Consider the following 23,337-nt stretch of genomic DNA (forward strand, 5'->3'; position numbering starts at 1 on the left):
TTTTGGTGTTAGGTACATTTCTCACTAGCAAGATCTCCTTTCTGACTCACTATGTAATTTGTTCTAATCTAACTTGAACCTAGTTCTTTCAATGCTTTCAACATTAACCAAGGCACTGAGATTACGTTAAACTAAGATGCATTATTTCATAACACAGATATTACCTAACGCCTTTTTTCTTTAGCTCTAGGTTCTTTCCTGAAACAAATCTGAAATACAGAATTGTCTTCAGCATAAATACAGAGTTTTTAGAAGACTCAGTACACCTTTTAAAGAAAAAATAACTGTACTTTCTATATAACCATACTTCTATAGAAATGTACTTTTCTATATAACTCAAAAGTGGCAGAAAATATTTTATTCAGATTTAAACAAAAACAAAACCCTCCACTGAAACCAAAAAAATGTCAAGCAAATATTATTTTCTATGGGATTTTCTTAAAAAAAAAAAAAAACAATAGTTTCAATATTGCTTGAAACTCAACCCCCATTGAGACTTGAGTAAGAGTGGAAGGAAAGCAAGTGCCAATGAGTGTAAGGAATCCAAAAGTAATGATAAAGAATAAAAAAAGAAAGAGCAAAAAAGCAAAGAATATTCCCATTTTATTAGTGAATTCTATTCATGAGTATCTATTCTGTTCTTTTAACTGGTCTAGCTATATATCATCTAGGAATGTACAAAAAACCCAAGGAAATGCTTATGAAACATAAAACAATTGCTGACTACAGAGTTTGTTAGTGGTTTTGTAACCAATACGAGATTCAAGTACCAAGAGAGCTATCTTGTAAAGAGAATTATTCAGCAATCATTTTCAGGATGTAGAGAACAAAAGAGGAGCTAGACAATAAAAGCACCTGGGAAGGCAAGGGGACTAGAACTCACATTTATTAAGTCTAACATGGCAAGCACTGTGCTTCATGTTTTAGTCATAGGACTTAATTTCCCTTAATAGTGGTAATTCAATGGATTGGAAGTCATGATATGTTCAAAAGTAGACAAAAATAGAAAGTCATCAGCTTGGGATGCCTGGGTCACACTAAAAAAATTTAGTTTCTGAAGAGTTCTAAAAGGTATTAGAAGATATATATGCTTAAACGCTATTGAAAGGCAAAGTAGAATCAGTAATATTAAATATCAAACCACTGCTTTGGAAGAAAGACTTTAAGAATCACCCAGAAAACAGTTTAAGGAAAAAATGAGAGACACTGAGAACAGAAAGCAGAAATCCAACATTTGGGAATAAGATTTCCTGCAGGAGAAAACAGAACAGATGGGATGGAATAACCAGAAGTGTACTAAAAGAACATATTTATGATCAAATCTACAGCTAAAAAGTATTCACTCCACACCTAATGAAATTAGTCGTTTTTGAGAGCAAGTTAAAAAAAGCCTCCAAGCATCTGGGTGGGGGAGGGGAGATTCACCTACAAAGAAAAGCAATTTGATCATGTAGGTTTTTTTTTTTCTCCTTGACTACATTAAATGCTATTTATTGTCTACTAACATCTGTTAATATTAAAGGAAAGGACTCTGATTCATGAAACCTACAGTCTAATAGATTGCTATTCTGGAAAATAAGCAATATAAGAAAATTTCTCAGATAAAAACATGGTGTGAAAAGTACACTGTTTATGTGCCACTGCAGGGGGAGGAAGCTATTTGAAGTCATACACGAGTAAACGAATCCAAGTAAGTAGCCAATAAAAGAGGAATTTGTTGGTGGGCATTAAATATGTTTGAGTGTGTGCATGTGTGTTTAAGCATGCATATACGTGTATGGGTGCATGTATATATAAATATTTGTGAAGAATGATTATGGAAAATATATTACAAAATATAAGTTAGATAGGAGAGTGAAAAAAATTGAAAGTTTGCCAACACTTCATCTCAAAAAGGAAAGCCAAGAGTTATTAAAACTGATACTTTCGAGTAATCCAGAATCCAGAAAGTTTTTTAAATTCTTAAAATTGATCTCTAGCAATTTGGAGTCCTTCCAAGCTACAAAAGGGAAAAATATCAAAGAAACTCTAGCTACAACAGAAAACAAAGAGATAAGGAGTACTAAAGAAAGGTTACAGTAAGAGACAAATTCAAATCTAAGGTGAAAGCTTCAAAAGAACAAAGAATGTTACTTTTATGTATGAAATAGCAAAGCTCAAAGGCTATAACTGTCATCAACTTTTATGCATCAAATGAAGGATAAAACAAAGCAAAAAAATGGGTTGAAAATAAAAGCTGACATTAACAGAAACACAGTAATGCAGTAAGAGCTCTCTTAACTGACTCTCTAAATTAACAATTTCTATTCCTCTGCAAAACATGCTGACATATCCACAGCATTGCAAACACTAACCACGGATGGGTTGCTCCCACTGCTCAAATCCTTCCATTCCCACAAACTGAACTGTACGCTTACCAAGGGTCAGTCATATTTGTTCCCAGACATGCTTACATCTGTAGTACTTGATACTGAACCTGCTACTGCATATTAAATACTATGTATTGAATATATGTAGAAAGTTTATACTTAATTAAAACTTAATGAGTTTGTAAAGCCTCAATCAATGTGACTCTCAACAGTCTTGTCAAATTAAGTGTGGGGACACAAATGTAAATTATTAGATCAAATATTAATTGTAAAAACCTAGACATACTATTCTATGCTCAGATGACTTTCAAAAACGTCTCTGAACTCTCCACTTTAAAAATTCATTTAAAATGACAGAACTTACCTAAGAGGTGTGGTTAAGCCACACAAATAATAGAACTCCAATTTAGGGCCCACATTCTAAGGCTCTGGCCCTGCATCAAGAGATTAACAAGTAAATACAGGTAATGTTTTCAACCAAAAACAAAACCAAAAAGAAGTTTTCAATATGTATACATTATTTCTCTTTATCCCCAGTCCTTTTTTTTTTTTTTTAATTAAGACCTTTATTAATGGCTGCTTGCCATTTGTTGACTTTTTTGGGAAAAAAAATTCAAATTGTAAACTTTTATTACAAATTAAAAATGAAGTTTTTAAAAATCTCAACTCGACCAGATACCCAAAACAATTTAAAAACTTTTAAAGGTGTATTGAGAAAAACCAGGCTTTTTTAAAAAACACGTTTGTCATTACCAAAAAGAGACGTCTTTAGGCAAAAATAATAAAAACCCCATGCTACATAGATAATGCAGATAGTTCTATTTCTCTGGACAATGGGCAAAAAAGCAAGCACTTAAGGTCTTCAGTACCAACTTTTGTTTATTACTTATTGCTGGAATATCATCTTCATTCCTTCATGCTGGATGATGGTAGTGATGGTAGAGATGACAAACTGGCCATTTACTCAGCCTGGCCCTGCTCAGCCTCAGGAGTGGAGGAATTCTCAGCTGCTGGATCGGCTGCTTTTGTCTCTCTGCCATCTTGTGGTTTAGGGTTTTCTGGGTGTCTGCGTTGGCAACTGAAGTTGTGGCGGTACCGACACGGAGGTGGCTGCTAACCTTGGGTCTCATCTCCTTGATTTTCCTTATCCTCCTCCTTGCAATCCCCTCTAGGCTGTCCTTGCTGAGGAGGACCCCTGCGGAATCGTGGTCTCCAACCCCAATACACATTCTGTCTCACTGGTCCATCTTGCTCTCCCGCACCCTGGTTGTCAGCACCTTCCATCCCTTCCCCCTGCACAGGAGGGCCGGAATACTGTGGCGCCGCCCAGAGGGTCTCTGCATGTAGTAAGGTGAGAACTGTCGCCTGCAACAGGGCCGCTGCTCTCGAGGCCAGGCCTTTGGAACACTTTCTGATCCTTTCTTCTTTTCCCCACTCTCACTATTCTGGGAATTCTGCTGGGAATTGCACAGAGGACGCCTGCGCCGTGACAGTGTCTATAATGGCTCCGGTCCGCTGCATATTTACTGCCTTGCACTGGAACTCCACCAAGGCCTGTCACCACTGCTGCCCCCGCACCCTTTTCTCCTTCAACAACATCAACTCCACCGTTTCTCCATCTCCTACACTGTGAAGGCGCTGCCCGGGGTTGCTGTTCTTTCTGGCAGGCTGGTGTACAAATACACCCTCCTTGGGGTCATTCCTGTTGATGAAGCCATATCCGTTTCTCACACTGAACCATTTTACTGTTCCCAAAACCTTCCTTGCGATGACCTTCTTGTCCCCAACGGCAGGTGCCCGGATGTGAGGCCGAGGGAGCTGCAGCTGCGGCCGCCTCCCAGGGTGTGATGGAAACTAGGGAAGTGGGGGCGGAGGGGGAAAGCGGGGAGGGCAGCTTCAGGGCTCACTGGGGTCCGCTCTCCACTCCCCCTCCCATTCGAACTCTATCCCCAGTCTTTTTTAAGATTTTATTTATTTATATGACAGAGAGAGACAAAGTGAGAGAAGGAACACAAGCAGGGGGTAATGGGAGAGGGAGAAGCAGGCTTCCCACTGAGCAGGGAGCCCGATGCAGGGCTCAATCCCAGGACCCTGGGATTATGACCCCAGCCGAAGGCAGAGGCTTAATGACTGAGCCACCCAGGCGCCCTCTATCCCCAGTCTTAATAGATCTTTTGGGTTAACTGATTCATTCTAGTCCTGGTCATGTTGGATAATAAACTTCCACTGTTGTGACATATTTTATCCTTTCTCATTATCTGACAGATTAAGTAGCAAAAGTAAAATGATGCTAGGTAAGAGAACGACTAATAATAAATTTGGTTTTGAAAATTTATGCTAGAGATAATACTTCTTTTAAAATGTCCCTTGACCATTTAAAAAAACTGGCCACATATTAGACCAATTATGAAAATTGGTCTTTTTTTTTTAAATTAACAATATTAGTCTACATTCTTTGACTATGGTACAATGATCCTGAAACGAGAGTGTGTCTTATATGTTTGAGGTACAGACGGTACACTATAACTAAAGCAGAATGGACTCGTAGACCATTGTAAGGACTTTGGCTCAAATTTTGGAGAGTTTGAATAAAGAAGTGCCATCACTGAATTTTTATAGCTTTGTATTTTATCCTATGAAATTAAAAAACAAATGCTTTGTATGAATTTTAACAAATCATAGTCATGTATCCACCACTCCAGTATATGTAGAAAAGTTATTTTGAAGTAAAGGAGGATGTTGATTTTGAGATGGGAACAAGATGCAGAGTTCAGATTGAGATATGTTAGTTCTGAATCATCTTTAAGACATCCAAAGAAACGCACTGGATTTAGCCAACCTGGAGATCACTGGTGAACACCACAAGCATTCTTAAGAGGTCTAGGTGTGAAATCTGACTTGCGTAGGTTCAGTCCAGAAGAGAAGAATTGGAGTAAATGCACAGAGCCAAATGTTTAGGAGCTTTCCAATAAATCAGAGAAATGAGGGGAGTAACTGGAAAAAAAAAATAGAGGCAGTTTGTTTTGTTAAGAGAAATCACTAATATGCTCATGCAAGAGTTCAACAGGAAGAGAACGGATGATGCAAGAATGAGAAAGGAGAATAACCATAAAGTTCTTAAAAGGATAAGGGCATGAGACCTTGAGCACTAAAAGAGGCATGTTCTTTGCTAGGAATTTAGACAGTTCATTCATATAAAGGAGTTAAGGGAGAACACGCAAGCTTTGATATACATTGGTAGAAATATGAGAAGGGTAAACCAAGGCAAACTGTCTTCCGATTGCTTTTATTTTATTATCATTAGCAGAGAATGAGAGTAAGAGAAGATGTGGTAAAGGTTCTAGAGGAAAGAAAAGGTCTGAAAAGTTATCTGAGGCCTGAGAAAGTGAATACACAAGAGAAATATAAATGGCTGTTGGGCATCATTAGGGCCTACCTGAGGGTGTCATAAATTTAAAATGAGACCAATCAGCATGATGGCAAGTTTTTCTCCAGCCATGTTCAAGTTTTCATGCATGGGCATGGGTGCTATAAACAGTCTTATAGCCAGGCAGTATAATAAAACAAGAGAGATACAAGGGAGCGGTGGTTTTATAGCAAAGGAATGATTATAATGATGAAACATGGACCTGTAACAGAAGAAAGGGTATAAGGACATATTTTAAGGACATGGAAAAGGTGGGAGATGAGCTAGTTTCAAGTCCCTGAGCGTAAAAGGATTGTTGGAGCTGGACCATTAAAGGGAGCCAGCTAGAGAGAGATGGTCAGAGAAGGAGAAGGAGAAGGAGAAGCTGGAAATAGAAATGATTGAAGAGATATCATTAATAATGACAAAAAAATCTAGGCTGTAAACAGGCGTAAGTGGCAGAAATAAGGCCATTATCACTGAAGGATATGAGGCCAGAGATACTGGAGGATCTCGGTGATGCTGGCATCACCAAGAATTAGGACAGTTGTGGTGTTGGAGGAAGAAATTAATACACAGGAGCTGAATTTTTCAGGAAAAGAGAAATGAAATAGGTAGATTACTTTTTAAAAAAGCAGAATTGATAAGTGTTAAAATGTATAACAGGAGATTCAAAACTTGGAGTTCCTTTCTTTAGGTAGAAGGGAAGGAAAATAGTCTATATCCACCAATAAGGAGCTAAGGAAAGCCCTACTTTTCCTCCATTCTCAGGAACTCTGGAGGGCTTTTTCTCCACGTTTGCTTTGGCAGTTGGGAGGGAGAGCAGCCAACCCAGGGAAGCCATTTCATTGTCAAGCCAGAGACATAGCAGGGTTGGGTAGAGAAAGAGCCTGAGTGGACATCTCCAGTTTGGCTGTAAGGTCATGGAAGGAATCCAGAAATTCTCACATGCCCTAACGAGAGTCGTGGAAGTTAATGGATGAGATGTCTGGTAATTGATGGGATGACTAGCAGGGGTTAACACTTTACTAGCAGAGCATATAGGCTAGTAAGCAAAAGAGAATCACAGCCAGACCTCTGCGGCAGCCACTCTACTTAGAAGAACGGAAGTTGGGTCAAGATGGCAGATAGGACCATAGTTCTGTCCAGGCCAAGAGAGGGAGAGATCCCATGTTCTTCAGGCTCGAACTCCAGCAGAGGATGCCGACACATCTAGCTATGACAGGCTGATAAGAACTGTTACGGAACCCAGCAAAGATCCAGAGAGCAACACAAGAGCACACACACACACAACTTCAGCCCTCTCTCTGAAGTCAAGGGGGACCAGGAGCTCCCTTTCACATGCAGACTCCATCTTGGGGAGAAATTAAAAAAAGCAGAATTCTGAAAAACTGAACATAAACCTGAAGAGGACGGTTTTAACCCAGCCAAGTAGCTTGTGACAAAGATCAGATCACTTGTAAGAAATGAACAAGCTGTTTCTTTAGACATCAGAAGGCAGAGCATACACTGAGTGCTTAAACAAAAAAGGAAAATATCTTTATAGAGAGTTATAGATTCCTTTATAGACAGGTGAGTCCAGATTAGCCTTACCCCAGCTATGTTATCAGTCTCGAATCTTCAATTAAAAACAGAGTCCTGACATTATGGTCTGTTTTGAAGAAGATCCAGGTCATTGGCACAAAACAAATGAAACCACACTGCAGGAATGACCGTCAAACAGGAGATGCTCACGACATAGCTGAGAAAAATCAGAGGATCAAACAGCCGAACATCACAATGCCAGAATTCTAGGTCAGTGGCACCTCTTCCTTCTGGGAATTGGATCCTGTCTGGGCCAAGAGTCTAGGCTTGTGCAGGTTCAGGGGCAAAATATGTGCTGGGTCCAGGAGTGGAGACAGAGCAAGTACACTGTCCTCTGCCAGTAAATCCAACAAGCCCGGGGGCCCTGACAGAGCAGGGCTTCATGCACAGCTTGAGGAAAGAACGAATAGATAAGCCTTTCCTCACCAACTGGTCTCTTAATACTTCAGAATTTAAGATGCTAATGTAGCAAAGAAAACCATATTTATACACGAAAAGAAGACACAGAGCCTTAAAAAGAAAAACAACCTCAAATCTTTGTCAGACTTCTGTAGAAAAAAAGTCACAAAGAACAATTTCGATTAAACCCTGTTGAAGTAAATGTTCTTATCCAGTTTTCTACTGTCAGCATTAATATGACCAGTCATCCTATTAATAATAACTAACATCTATCATTGCTTAGCATTTTCTAGGCACTAGGCTACAATATTTATATATATATTATATCCTTCAATTCTTAAAGCAATCCTGAGAAGAAGGTACTGGTTTTATCCTCATCTTATAGCTAGAACGTAGGTTTAGTGAGGTTAGTATATAATCCACACACTAAGTAAATTATGAAACAGCAATTTAGAACCAAGAATCTTCATTTTGGAGCCCAAATGTTTTACCAGTGAACAGTAATACCTGCTATATGATTAATATAAGACTTTAATTAAGACTAAGTATATAGAAGGCATTTTGCATATTTTACCTTAGTATGCCTTCAAACAACCCTGAGAGGTAGGGACTAGTATCATCCTTACTGTTTAAGAAAAGAAACTAAGGTTAGACACTAACGTTTAACTAAGGTTAAACCCATGATAATCTCCAGCATTAGAGAAATGGAGAATCAAGTTTGGGTAGAGAATTTAAACTGCTCATAGTAGACACTCTCTCATGTTTTATGAGGGATTTTTATGCATAATTTTAAAGAAAACCAAATAACTTATATGTGAATCCATTTAAGAGAAGAAAAAAAAAAAAGAGTCCTTCAGTTAGTCAGGTTTGGAAGGTGCATGTCACTGACCCTCTCTCTTCAAATTAGTATGTTGTATTTACATTACATATTGGTGGAGGCATACCTCACTATAAATCCATCTTCCTCCCAAGCTGCCATTGCTCAACTAGACTAGTCTTTGTTGAAAGACAATACCCAGAGAGAAAAGCACCCAATTCTTCAGTTACCAAGTGACTCAGAGAAAGTTTCAAAGACAAGTAAGATGTTATCTTTAGGTAGGGACCAAACACCTTGATTGCTCAGGAGTAGCCCAGTGTACCCCTGCTATCCCAATGGCCTGTCCTGTTTAACATCTCCCCAAGACAAATGCATCACCACTTGGTAGTATCTATCGTATGATCACCCCAATCGTAAGTGAGAGATCAAGTTTTTCCCTTTTGGGAACCCCCAATTTAGGAAAGTTGGCAGTCATACAGTATCCATCCCTGGGACCGAGGCAGCCTTGTCGCAGAGGTCCAGGCTGGGATGAGAAGGTGTAGGAGAGGGCAGGGTAGGGGCAGCGGCATTGGAGGATCAAGTTCTTACTACCGAGGCTCTGCTATACAACCCATACTCCAAATCTGCTATGTGTTTTCTCCATTCCTAAGTTCAGTTTTAAAATTGGTTCTCAAGAAAAAACAGAACTATATAGGTGAATATTCATTCACTTTGCTGGAAAAATTTTTAGCTTTCACTCCTTTAAATGTGAGGAATATATATATTCATAATTTAATACAGGAAGACTGATACTATAACTACTGAGAAATATACAAAATCTACGGTAATATGTTCTCAAAATACTTTGTTTTCCTCTGTTTAATATTTAAGGAATAATAAATAATACATTTAGAATAGACTTTCAACTTTCTAAAACAGTTTTTATTTTCATCATTTGTTCCCTATAACATCTGGTAGAAAATAGGAAAGATAAAATCTCATATTACTGATGTATTTTTAAAATTGCATCTGTGCCTTGGTCTCAATAATACATATCTCAAACCAGAAATATTCCCTTTAAATAAAAACATCACAAGTTTGAACAAAATGGTGGTGGTCGTGTGTCATATTTTTTTAATCTCCCACTCCCTTTTAAAAAACCAACAGAAATGAAAGTTACTGTTAAATTGGTTCAGGGTTTCTTTTGGGGGTGATTAAAATGTTCTAAAATTGTGCAAAAGTTGCACAACTCTGTTCACATACCAAAAATCACTACATTGTGCATTTTAAATGGATGAATTACAGGATATATGAATTAGATCTCAACAGAGCTGTTATTTTTAAAAGGCTAACTAGGTTATTATGGTGAGTTAAAGGAGGACACAGTTCTTAGGCATTCCTGCCATCAAGAGACAGATCCATTTGCCTTGCCCTTGAGTTAACTGTGGTCTGTGAATGCTTTGAATAACAGTAGGCAAAAAAGACACTATGCCATTTCCAGGCCTAGCTTTTAAGAGATCTGGATGCTTTCATCTTGATCTCCTGGAGACTTCAGCTGCTATACAAGAACTTCAAATATCTTGGGGCCACTCTAGTTTGAGGAAGCCTATTGAGCCATGTGGAGAGAGAAAGAGGCTTGGCAAGCCCCCCACCCCGCCCCGCCCCGTTGTTCCAACTCTCAACCATTCCAGTCATCTCACCTGGAGTTGCAACAACGTGAAACAGAAACAAAACACGCATACTGTGCCACACCTCAATCCATGACCCAGAAATATCAATAAATTGTTGTTCTAAGGCAATATACTTTGGACATATGTTAGGCAGCAATAAACAGAAGAGATTGCAAAACAAGATGATAAATTATCCCATAAATCCCAGTAAAAGAGAGAGTATATTTAAAACACTGACAGCAGCAAGACCCTAAGGAAAACAGCAGCTACGCTAGAACAAGCAAAAGGGAATACAAAGGGAATTCTGGTGGGCTCTAAAAACCAAGAAAGCCAGGAATTGCCAACACACATTCATTCTCAAAGAGAAGGTCTCCACTCAAAGTAGAGAACTCAAATGGCCACACATAGGACAGTCATAAGCACTGGGAAGCTTCCCAGTTTCCTATTTGTAGATATGTATAAGAGGACTGCACAACTCTGAAGGTGTTGGGGCAGCCTGAACCATCCAGGATGTCAAAATAGTCAAAACCCTGCAATGAACGGAAACTGGTCAGAGCACATTCAGAGCTATTTGTTCGAGGTTAAAAAAAAAAAATATATTGTGTATAAGAAAGAGACTTATATTCTAACCAAAGAAAAAAGCTGCAAATGTCATCTCAGAAAAATATAGCTATGCGGATAAATATTTTCTAAAGTTTATTACAGTGAAACCAAAGAGGAAACCTAGTTTTGAAGCTGGAAAAGCAATCCTGACCTTCATTTCTGCTAAACAGGCACTTCCTCCTAAAATACAGGAAACTGTCTTTAATATAAACAGTGAAAAAAATTGCAGTTAAACCCAATTAAAAATATTGCAAGACCTAAGATGGAATCTAAATTACATACTTATAAAAATGAAATCACATCAGAAAAAAACATGACTAGAGAACAAAAAGTTAGATCCTATTACAAAAAAAAAATTATAGAAGCTGTCAAATGAAACAAATCTGAATTTTCCATCATAAATGTTGAGGCATTTAAGGATGTTTAAGCAACAGATGTAGATGTACGCAGAGAATTGTAGATTAAAACATAAGGCATACAAAAAGAACCAGATATCATAGAATGAACCTCTGCAGAAATAAAGAGGACAAAATAAGAATGTAATAAAGGAATGAATTTTAAAAATTGGAGAAAGTAATAACTACAGAAGACAAGCAAAAAACATGCAACGAAGATATCGAAGAAATTCTTAAAATAAAACACAATCAGTGGAACAAAATACTGACAACTATGATGGAAGGAAACTTTCCTGGAATAAAGAGAACAAACTCTAATATTTAAAGAACATTAACAGGAATCAGACATAATTTTTCAAACTGGGATGCCTGGGTAGCTCAATGGGCTAAGCATCCGACTCTTGATTTTAGCTCAGGTCTTGATCTCAAGGTCATGAGTTCAAGCCCCACATTGAGCTCTACATCCAGCGTGGAGCGTACTTAAAAAAAAAATTTTTTTTTAAGAACTGAAAAAATTTTTTTTTAAGAACTGAAAAAATCACCAAAACTAAAAAAAAAAAAAAAAACTTGATGGCTGGATCCCACAGTAGAATGGAGGGAAAAGAAAAACAACCAGTAAACTGAAATATAGAATAGAAATTATTCAACGTGAACAGAGAGAAAAATACTTTAAAAAGAAATAGTTGTGTTTAAGTCTTTAATTTATTCCAAATTAATTTTTGTGAGTGGTGTCAAATAAGGGCCCTATTTTATTATTCTGAATTTATCCAGTTTTCCCAACACATTTATTTATCCTTTTCCCATTAAGTATTCTTGTATCTTTAGTCAAATATTAGTTGGCCATATATGCAAGGACTTATTTCAAGGCTCTTGATTCTGTGCCATTGGTCCATGTGTCTATTTTATGCCAGTATCATACAGATTTGATTACTATAGCTTTGTACAGTTTGAGATCATGAAGCATGGTACCTCTAAGCCTTGTTTTTCTTTGTTGGGACTGATTTGGCTATTCAAAGTGTTTTGCAGTTCTATATAAATATTAGAATTTTTTTTTGCTATTTCCCTGAAAAATGCCTTTGGAATTTTTATAGGGATTGCATTGAATCTATAAGTGGCTTTTGGTAGTATGGACAAATTAACAAAATCTAAGATGGAAACAATATGCATTTTTCAAATCCACAAACAGGAGAGACCTTTCCACTTTGTGTCTTCAATTTCTTGTAGCTTTCAGTGTATAGATTTTTCACTTCGGTCAAGTTTATTCCTAAATATTTCATTGTTTTTAATGCTATCTGTGAACAGGATTGTTTTTCTTTAAAATATTTCGTTGTTAGTATACGAGAAACATAATGGATTTCTGTATGTTGAGGTTGAATCCTGCAACTTTATTGAATTTTTGATTAGTTAACAGTTTTTTTGGTGGAATCCTTACGATTTTCTATAGAAGATCATATCTGCAAACAGACAATTTTACTTCCGCCTTTCCAATTCAGATGCATTAAAATTAGTCTTAGAAATGATTTTTTGGATAGGACACCACAGCAAAGGCAATAAAAGTAAAAATTAGTAAGTGGGACTGTATCAAATTAAAAAGTTCTACACAGAAAAAAATTAACAAAGTGAAAAAACAACCATACAGTTGTATCCTTACAACCATACAAAGTCTCCCATACAGATGATGGGAGACTGTATTTACCAGCTATATATCTGATAAATAGCTAATATCCATAATACGTAAGGAACTACTACAGCTTAGAAGAAAAACAAGCAAAACACAATCTGATTAATAAATGAGTAGAAGAACTAAACAGGTATTTTTTTCCAAAGATGACAATGGCCAACAAGCACAAGAAAAGAATCTTAACACCACTAATCATCAGTTAAATTCAAATTAAAACCACAGTGATAGGAGATAGCCATTCTAACAGGGTGAGGTTATATCATAGAAAAGACAAAAGATAAGTATTGGCAAGGATGTGGAGAAAAGGGAACCCTTGTGCACTGTTGGTTGGAATTTAAGTTGATACAATCACTACGGAAACAATATGAAAATTCCTCAAAAACTTAAAATTGAACTACCATATGATCTAACAATCCCACTTTTGGGTATATAACCAAAGGAAATCTTCAAAGCACCTTCAAGACATATCTGCATGCCCAACCTCACTACAGCATTATTCATAATAGCCAAGTTATTGAAATAACCTAGTATCCAAATATGGATGAATGATTAAAAAGGATGTAGTACAACGTGGTACAATCGTAGGTTATTCAGCCAAAAGAAAGAAGGAAATTCTGCCATTTGCAACAACAAGGATGGAACTTGAGGGCATTATCCTAAGTGAATTAAGTCAGAAAGAGACAAATATTGTATACTATCACTTATATGTGAAATCTAAGAAAGCAAAGCTAAATTCAGAGAGTAAAATGATGGTTGCCAGAGGCTGGGGCAGGGTGGGTGTGAGGGAAATAGGAGATGCTGGTCAAATACTACAAACTTTCAGTTAAAAGATGACTAAGTTGGTAACTTACACATGGCAATTGTAGTTAAAAGAGTAATCTTAAACATTTTCACCACAAAAATAAAGTGATAATTATATGATGTTATGGAGATGGTAACTGACCTTACTATGGTAATCATTTCACAATATTTAAGTCTATGAAATGAACACGTTGTACACCTTAAACTTACATTGTTATATATCAATTATATCTCAGAGCACTTTCTGGGGGAGGAAAGCCTACATTTCCAAGGCCCCCTTGCATTTGGGCACTATCTGCTTGGGGGCCAGAGAGATGCATAGGTATATTAACCTAATACACTAATATGAGACTTTAATTCAGAAGTAAGATATGTAGGGACTCACAATGGATACGGCGCATCCATTTCGCTAGTCCAGGGGAAGCAAAGGCTCTGTGGTTTCTCATGTCAGGGACAACCACACTTTCATGAATGGGACAAATCTGCAGTGTAGATCTGGGAGTGGTTCTGGAAGCTTACCCCAGAGCTCCTATCTCTAGTCCTCCCAATAATTTTGTGAGATGGAGAAGAAAAAAGGAAAAACAATTCTCTTTCAGAAATTCAAAGAGTTTCTGTTGTTTGCAACTACCAACATTGATCAAAAAGGAAAGAAAATTATATTCAGGTATCTCTGGGACTATTGCAAAATATTTAACATTCAAGAAGTCTAGTCCCCGAATCAGAGGAGAAAGAATAAGGCTAAAATAGTAGTAAAATAATGGCTGAACAACTGATGAATCACTGAACTCTACCTCTGAAACTAATAATATACTACATGTTAATTGACTTTAATTTAAAAAAAAGAAAATATTAAAATTATTTGAAAAAATAATGGCTGAAAACTTTACTGAGTTGACAAGAAACATAAACTTATAGGAGGAGTGGAGATCTAACTTTCATCTGGTACCAGGAATTCAGCTAGATAGTGATCGAACCATTCTGAACACCTACGAACTCAACAGGAGATCGAAGAAAAGAATAGCAGCAACTCTCTGAACAGAAAAGCGACCACTTTCTGGAAGTTAGGACGTGCGGAGAAGTGAATCCGAGGCAATATTCGGGAGGATAGACGGCGGGGGAGGGGGCCCTCCATCGCCCACTTCTGGCAAGTGATAAAGATGTGGAGCATGAAATTGGAACTTTTAGAAGTCGGGTCCACTGAGGGATGTCGCTCCAGTGGCTAAGTGGGGTAGTGGGGTGGGGGGGTGGGGGGGGGGGGGGGTGGGGGGGTGGGACCCTCACTAGGACAGTGTGGTCTCAGGACCCTCGGGGTCACCGAAAGACCGGGGGTACCTGAGTGCGGCAGAGCTCCCAGGGATCGGAGCAGGGAAGCCGGCTGCCAAGATGGAGCCGAGGAGCGGACTCTCAGCTCGGGGGTGCCATAAACCATGATCCGCAGCACAGTCCAGCCACTGCTCCTCCAGAAGGGATCCAACAAGGGGCAGATCCAGGGAGACACCCTTGCTCCCCGGGGAGGAGCAGTGCAGGAGCACACCACAGGGATCTGCTGGGTTTGGAAACTCCACACAAGGTCATGTGCCAGATACAGAAGCGCTCGGTCACAGGCCAGGTGAGCACAGAGTGCGGCCAGAGACCGGGAAGACCAGAGTAATTGACTACTTTTCTCTGGGGGTGCACTGAAGAGCAGGGCCCCGAGGTCTCGGCTCCTCTGGGGCAGAGACTGGGAGGCTCCATTTACACGCTCATCCCCCAAACCTGTAAACGGAGGGCTTGCAGGGAAAAAAAGCTCCCAAGAGCAAACCCAAGCAGATTACTTACCCCAGACAGGGAAGGGTGGGGAAATTCTGCCTCAGGCAAAGACATTTGAGAACCACGGCAACAGTCCCCACCCGGAGCAGATCAGCAAGATCCGCGGGCCAAGACCAAGTTTACAGATCAATGAGAACGTCAGAATTCCAGCGCTATGGGAATACTGCACATACAATTCATTGCTTTTTTATCATGATTCTTTAGTCTTTCAAAGTTAATTTTCTTGACCTTTTTTTTTAATTTTTCTTTTTCCCTTTTTCAACCAACATCTTATCAATTCCTTTAAAAAATCTTTCTCATTTTTCATTTTTACAATCATATTCTATCCTTTCATAATAGCTAACCTTACATTTGGTATATATTTAAGTTGTTCTCTTAAAATTTGGGGATACAGTTTCTTCTAAGAGATCAAAATATACCCTAAATCTCTAGTGTATGGTGTTGTTCTAGTCTCCTGCCTGATGACATTCTCTACCTCTTTTTTTTTTTAATTCCTCTTTTATTCAACTATCTTAATTCCTTTTATAAAATCCTTTATAATTTTCATCTTTACAGTCATATTCCCTCCCTTCACCTTATTTTCGCACATACGTTTTTCTTTAAAATTGTGAGACACGTTCTTCTAACGGACCAAAATACAGACAAAATCTAGTGTGTGACACTGATCTATGCACCAGGCTGATCATATTTAACCATATTTTTTTAATCTTTTTTCTTTTTCTTTTTTTCTTTCTTTCCCATTCTTTTCCCCCAGTTTCAGGTCTCTTCTGATTTGTTTAGTGTATATTTTTCTGGGGTCGTTGTTATCCTGTTAGCATTTTGTTCTCTCATCTATTATCCTCTGGACAAAATGAAAAGATGGAAAAAAAATCACCTCAAAAAAAACGATAACATAATAAAAAAAAGAGAGAGAAAAAAACAAAAGAGGCAGTACTAACTGCCAGGGCCTAATCAATACGAACATTCGAAAGATGTTGGAACTAGAGTTCAGAGAGACAATTTTAAAGATACTAACTGGGTTTGCAGAAAGCATGGAAGATTAGAAAAACCCATTCTGGAGAAATAAAGGAACTAAAATCTAACCAAGTCGAAATCAAAAAGGCTATTAATGAGATGCAATCAAAAATGGAAGCTCTAACTGCTAGGATAAATGAGGCAGAAGAGAGAATTAGTGATATAGAAGACCAAACAATGGAAAATAAAGAAGCTGAGAAAAAGAGAGATGAACAACTACTGGATCATGAGGGCAGAATTCAAGAGATAAACGATACCATAAGACGAAACAATATTAGAATAACTGGGATGCCAGAAGAAGAAAGAGAGAGAGAGGCAGAAGGTATATAGGAGCAAATTATAGCAGAGAACATCCCTAATGTGGAGAAGGAAACAGGCATCAAATTCCAGGAGGCACAGAGAACCACCCTCAAAAATCAATAAAAATAGGTCAACACCCCAATATCTAATAGTAAAACGTGTAAGTCTCAGAGACAAAGAGAAAATCCTGAAAGCAGCTCAGGACAAGAGGTCTGTAACCTACAATGGTAGAAACAGGAGATTGGCAATAGACCTATCCACAGAGACCTGGCAGCCAGAAAGGACTGGAATGATATATTCAGAGCACTAAACAAGAAAAATATGCAGCCAAGAATATTCTATCCAGCTGGGCTATCACGGAAAATAGAAGGAGAGATAAAAAGCTTCCAAAACAAACAAAAACTAAAGGAATTTGCAAACACGAAACCAGCCCTACAAGAAATATTGAAAAGGGTCCTCTAAGCAAACAGACAGCCTAAAAGTAACGCAGACCAGAAAGGAACACAGAGAATATACATTAACAGTCACCTTACAGGCAATACAGTGGCACTAAATTCATATCTTTCAATAGTTTCCTGAATGTAAATGGGCTTAATGCCCCAATCAAAAGACACAGGCTATCATACTGAATAAAAAACAAGACCCATCAATATGCTGTCTGCAAGAGACCCATTTTAGACCCAAAGAAACCTCCAGATTGAAAGTGAGGGGTTGGAAAACCATTTACCATGCTAATGGACACCAAAAGAAAGCTGGGGTGGCAATCTTTGTATCAGACAAATTAGATTTTAAACCAGAGACTATAATAAGAGATGAGTAAGGACACTATGTCCTACTTAAAGGGTCTATCCAACAAGAAGATCTAACAATTGTAAATTTCTATGCCCCTAACATGGGAGCAGCCAATTATAAAAGCCAATTAATAACAGAAGCAAAGACACATCGACAACAATACAATAATACTAGGGGACTTTTACACCCTCCTCACTAAAATGGACAGATCATCTAAGCAGAAGATCAACAAGAAAATAAAGACTTTAAATGACACACTGGACCAAATGGACTTCACAGATAAATTCAGAACATTCCATCCCAAAGCAACAGAATACACATTCTTCTCTAGTGCCCATGGAGCATTCTCCAGAACAGATCACATCCTAGGTCTCAAATGGTACCAAGAGATTGGGAACATTCACTGCATATTTTCAGACCACAATGCTTTGAAACTAGAACTCAATCACAAGAGGAATGTCGGAAAGAACCCAAATACATGGAGACGAAAGAGCATCCTACTAAAGAAGGAATGGGTCAACCAGGAAATTAGAAAATAATTTTAAAAATTCATGGAAACCAATGAAAATGAAAACACAACTGTTCAAAATATTTGGGATGCAGCAAAGGCAGTCCTAAGAGGAAAATATTTAGCAATACAAGCCTTTCTCAAGAAACAAGAAAGGTCTCAAATTCACAACCTAATCCTACACCTAAAGGAGTAGGAGAAAGAACAGCAAATAAAGCCAAAACCAGCAGTAGAAGAGAAATAATAAAGATCAGAACAGAAATCAATGAAATAGAAACCAACAGAACAGTAGAACAGATCAACGAAACTAGGAGATAGTTCTTTGAAGTAATTAATAAGATTGATAAACCCCTGACCAGACTTATTAAAGAGAAATGACCCAAATAAATAAAATCATGAAAGAGAGGAGACATCACAACCGACACCAAAGAAAAACAATTGTAAGAACATATTATGAGCAACAATTATGAGTCAGCAAATTAGATGACCTGGAAGAAATGGATGCATTCCTAGAGATGTATCAACTACCAAAACTGAACCAGGAAGAAATAGAAAACATGAACAGACCTGTAACCACTAAGGAAATGGAAGCAGTCATCAAAAATCTCCCAACAAACAAAAGCCCAGGGCCAGATGGCTTCCCAGGGGAATTCTACCAAACATTTAAAGAAGAATTAATACCTATTCTTCTGAAACTGTTCCAAAAAGTAGAAATGGTAGGAAACTTCCAAACTCGTTTTATGAGGCCACCATAAGCTTGATCCCCAAACCAGACAAAGACCCCATCAAAAAGGAGAATTACAGACCAATAACCTTGATGAACATGGATGCAAAAATTTTCACCAAAATAATAGTCAATAGGATCCAACAGTACATTAAAAGGATTATTCACCATGACCAAGTGGGATTTATCCCTGGGCTGCAAGGTTGGTTCAACATCTGCAAAATCAGTATGATACAATACATTAACAAAAGAAAGAATAAGAATCATATGATCCTCTCAATCGATGCAGAAAAAGCATTTGACAAAGTACAGCATCCTTTCTTGATCAAAACTCTTCAGAATATAGGGACAGAGGATACATGCCTCAATATCATAAAAGCCATCTATGAAAAACACACAACAAATATCATTCTCAATGGGGAAAAACTGAGAGCTTTCCCCCTAAGGTTAGGGACACGGCAGGGATGTCCACTCTCACCACTGCTATTCAACATAGTATTAGAAGTCCTAGCCACAGCAATCAGAGAACAAGAAAATAAAAGGCACCCAAATCGGCAAAGTCGTCAAACGCTCACTCTTTGCAGACGATATGACACATTATGTGGAAAACCCAAAAACTCGACCTCAGCCGCAGCAACTTCTTCCTAGAAACATCGCCAAAGGCAAGGGAAGCAAGGGGAAAATGAACTATTGGGACTTCATTAAGATCAAAAGCTTTTGCACAGCAAAAGAAACAGTCCACAAAACCAAAAGACAACCGACAGAATGGGAGAAGATATTTGCAAATGACATATCAGATAAAGGGCTAGTATCCAAAAATCTATAAAGAACTTATCAAACTCAACACCCAAAGAACAAATGATCCATTCAAAAAATGGGCAGAAAACATGAACAGACATTTCTGCAAAGTAGACATCCAAACGGCCAACAGACACATAAAAAACTGCTCAACATCACTCATCATCAGGGAAATTCAAATCAAAACTTCAATGAGATACCACCTCACACCAGTCAGAATGGCTAGAATTAACAAGTCTGGAAATAACACATGTTGGCAGGGATGCAGAGAAAGGGGAAGCCTCCTACACTCTTGGTGGGAATGCAAGCTGGTGCATCCACTCTGGAAAACAGTATGGAGGTTCCTCAAAAAGTTGAAAATAGAGCTACCATATGACCCAGCAATTGCACTACTGGGTATTTATCCCAAAGATTCAAATGTAGGGATCCGAAGGGGTACGTGTACCCCAATGTTTACAGCAGCAATGTCCACAACAGCTAAACTATGGAAAGAGCCAAGATGTCCATCAACAGATGAATGGATAAAGAAGATGTGGTATATATACACAATGGAGTATTACGCAGCCATGAAAAGGAATGAAATCTTGACATTTGCAACGACGTGGATGGAACTGGAGGGTGTTATGCTGAGTGAAATAAGTCAATCAGAGAAAGACATGTATCGTATGACCTCACGGATATGAGGAATTCTTAATCTCAGGAAAGAAACTGAGGGTTGCTGAAGAGGTGGGGGGTGGGAGGGATGGGGTGGCTGAGTGATAGACATTAGGGAGGGTATGTGCTATGGCGAGTGCTGTGAATTGTGTAAGACTGTTGAATCTGTACCTCTGAAACAAACAATACATTATATGTTTAAAAAAGAAAAAGAAGAAGATAGTAGGAAGGGAAAATGAAGGGGGGGAAATTAGAGGGGGAGACAAACCATGAGAGACTATGGACTCTGAGAAACAAACTGAGGGTTCTAGAGGGGAGGAGTGTGGGGGAATTGGTTAGCCTGGTGATGGGTATTAAGGAGGGCATGTACTGCATGGAGCACTGGGTGTTATACGCAAACAATGAATCATGGAATACTAAATCAAAAACTAATGATATAATGTATGGTGATTAAAATAAAATTTAAAAAAAAGAAACATAAACCTATATATTCTGAAAAAGTAGAACAAAGAAGAGTTCTGGAAAGCTGCATGAGAGAAATGACACCTACTTGTAGGAGAAAAACATTTGCATGACAGTTTATTTCTTAAGGGAAAACACAGAATCCAGAAATAAGTGGCACAGCATTTTTCAAATGCTTAAAGAAATGAATTGTCAGCCCAGAATCCTCCATCGAATGAAAATAGCTCTCAGCAATTAAGGGGAAATAAAAATATTCTCAAATGAAAGAAAACTAAAAGAACTTATTACCAGCATACCTACCCTAAAAAGAATTGATAGAGGAAGTTGAATTTATAATTTAAAGACTTCCCAGAAGAGGATATTCTGGTCCATCTGTTTTTGTTTTTTTTCTAGAATTAAAGAGAAAGGAAAAGAATTAGCACTAATTCTATACAATCTCTTCCAGAAAACAGAGGGTATACTTCAATTAATTTTACGAAGTTAGCATTACTCTAAAACCAAACCAGAGAAAGACAGTACTAAGAAAACTATATACCAATACCTCTCAAGAATATACATGCAAAAAAACTTTGTTAAAGTATAGGATTCAGCAAAACATCAAAATTATTATATACCATGACCAAGTGGGGTTTATTCCAGGTATGCAAGTCTGGTTCAATATTTGGTGGCCGGGGGTGGGGGGTGGAAGTCAACCCTCTAATCCAAATTTTCTTATCACTATTTTTTGGCATGAATCTACTGAGGTGAGCCGCACATAACTATTGCTCTTCTGCCACATTTTTCCTTTTTTTTTTTTCCTCCCATTCAAATTCCACTCTCTCATCCCCCTATGGAACAACCCACAGGCTCTGCTCCATCTCTGAATCCCAGCCCACTAATTATGGCAATCATTTTTTTATAACCTATTAAACTAAGAAAATGCACTTTACTTCTGTAACAAAATCATAAGCTCCTAGAAAACAAAAACTATTTCTGATAATAAATTACTTTTAGGGGCTAGCACAGTGCTTCATATCTAGCTACCCCTGGATTATTTCATCCATTAATCAAGTATTAATTAAGCATTTATTATATACCAAATACTAGGCTATTACTTCACAATACAACAGTGAGCAAAATAGACATGAGCACTGATAACTGTTCTTACAGAACACCTATTTAGTAAGAATGAGAATTACTTTTCAGCACCTTCAATGAAGTAGCATAAGTGGGCAAATGTGGAAAATTTCATGTTCTTGAGGAGAAAGGGGCAACAGTGCAGTTAGGGTGAGGGTCTGCAATGCTTTAGAGCAGTACCATTTACTCATTAAAGGAATAACTGGGTAAGGGAGAAAAGGAAGAATAAAAAGAGGAAGAGGCAGGCATTACAAGTTTGTTATTACATGTTCTTGTGCTTTGGTTACATAAAAAAAAAAATCAATAAATAGAGAAATACACATACTCCTACATACCAGACTGTCTACCTAAATTCTTACTGTAAGAATAAGGTCTGACTCTAACCCCTAAATCTATAATCCTCTATTTTCAGCAGAGATCCACCACAACAATTACATCACGTACTTTAATTAGTAGAAATCTAAGCTCAACAATTTCATTACTTTCTTTACACAGTTAACCATTGTTAGGAGATGTACAGATTCTCCACAAACAAAAAAAATTCACCAAATGACAGGATGAAAAGAAAAACAGGTCAATGTAGAAAAGGCATTTAACAAATTTCAACTTCACTCATGACAAAAGTGCTCTGAAAAGGACAAACAAAGGGGAACTCCCTCGATGTGATGAGGAATATATACAAAATCCTACTGCTAACAGTACACTCAATAGTGATAGACTGCATATTTTCTCCCTTGTTTCCATTGCAAACAATGCAAGAATGTATGCTCTCACCACTCGTATTTAACATTGTAGTGGAAATTCTAGTCAGTCCTAGAAAGTCCAGAAAATGAAATAACAAATCAGAAAGGGGGTGGTTAGGGAAACTATCCCTCCTGGCAAATGGCATGATTATCTACATAAAGAAAAATCCCAAAAGACCAACAGCAAAAATTTCTGGAACTAATGAGTAACTTCATTAAAGGTCAAATGATATAAGATCAAAGTAAAAAAATCAACTGTAGTTCTATTAATAATGAACACATAGAAACAAAAATAACATTTATAATCCCCCCCTTCCAAAAAAATGAAGTAGAGGGGCACCTGGGTGGCTCGGTCGGTTAAGCATCCAATTTGACTTTGACTCACGTCATGACCTCAGGGTCATTAGACTGAGCCTGGTGTAGGGCTCCATGCTGGGCATGGAGCCTGCTTAAGATTGTCTTCCTCTCCCTCTGCACCCTGCCACCTGCTCATGCTCTCTCATCTCATGTATGCTCTATTAAAAAAAAAAATAGATTTAGGGGCTCCTGGGTGGTTCAGTCGTTAAGCGTCTGCCTTCGGCTCAGGTCATGATCCCAGGGTCCTGGGATCGAGCCCCATATTGGGCTCCCTGCTCCACGGGAAGCCTGCTTCTCCCTCTCCCACTCCCCCTGCTTGTGTTCCCTCTCTTGCTGTGTCTCTCTCTGTCAAATAA

The 23,337-nt window shown here is 38.1% G+C and overlaps 1 pseudogene; it reads right to left on the reverse strand.

Annotated features, from left to right (window-relative positions):
• Window positions 1-3,329: 3,329 nt before the first annotated feature.
• On the reverse strand, window positions 3,330-8,737 carry LOC112825294 (Y-box-binding protein 1 pseudogene; annotated as a pseudogene).
• Window positions 8,738-23,337: the final 14,600 nt, after the last annotated feature.

Source organism: Callorhinus ursinus, unplaced genomic scaffold, assembly GCF_003265705.2.
Source record: "Callorhinus ursinus isolate GAN/ISIS: 27379988/994484 unplaced genomic scaffold, GSC_fseal_2.0 scaffold12, whole genome shotgun sequence".
In the NCBI taxonomy this organism is placed as follows: domain Eukaryota; kingdom Metazoa; phylum Chordata; class Mammalia; order Carnivora; family Otariidae; genus Callorhinus; species Callorhinus ursinus.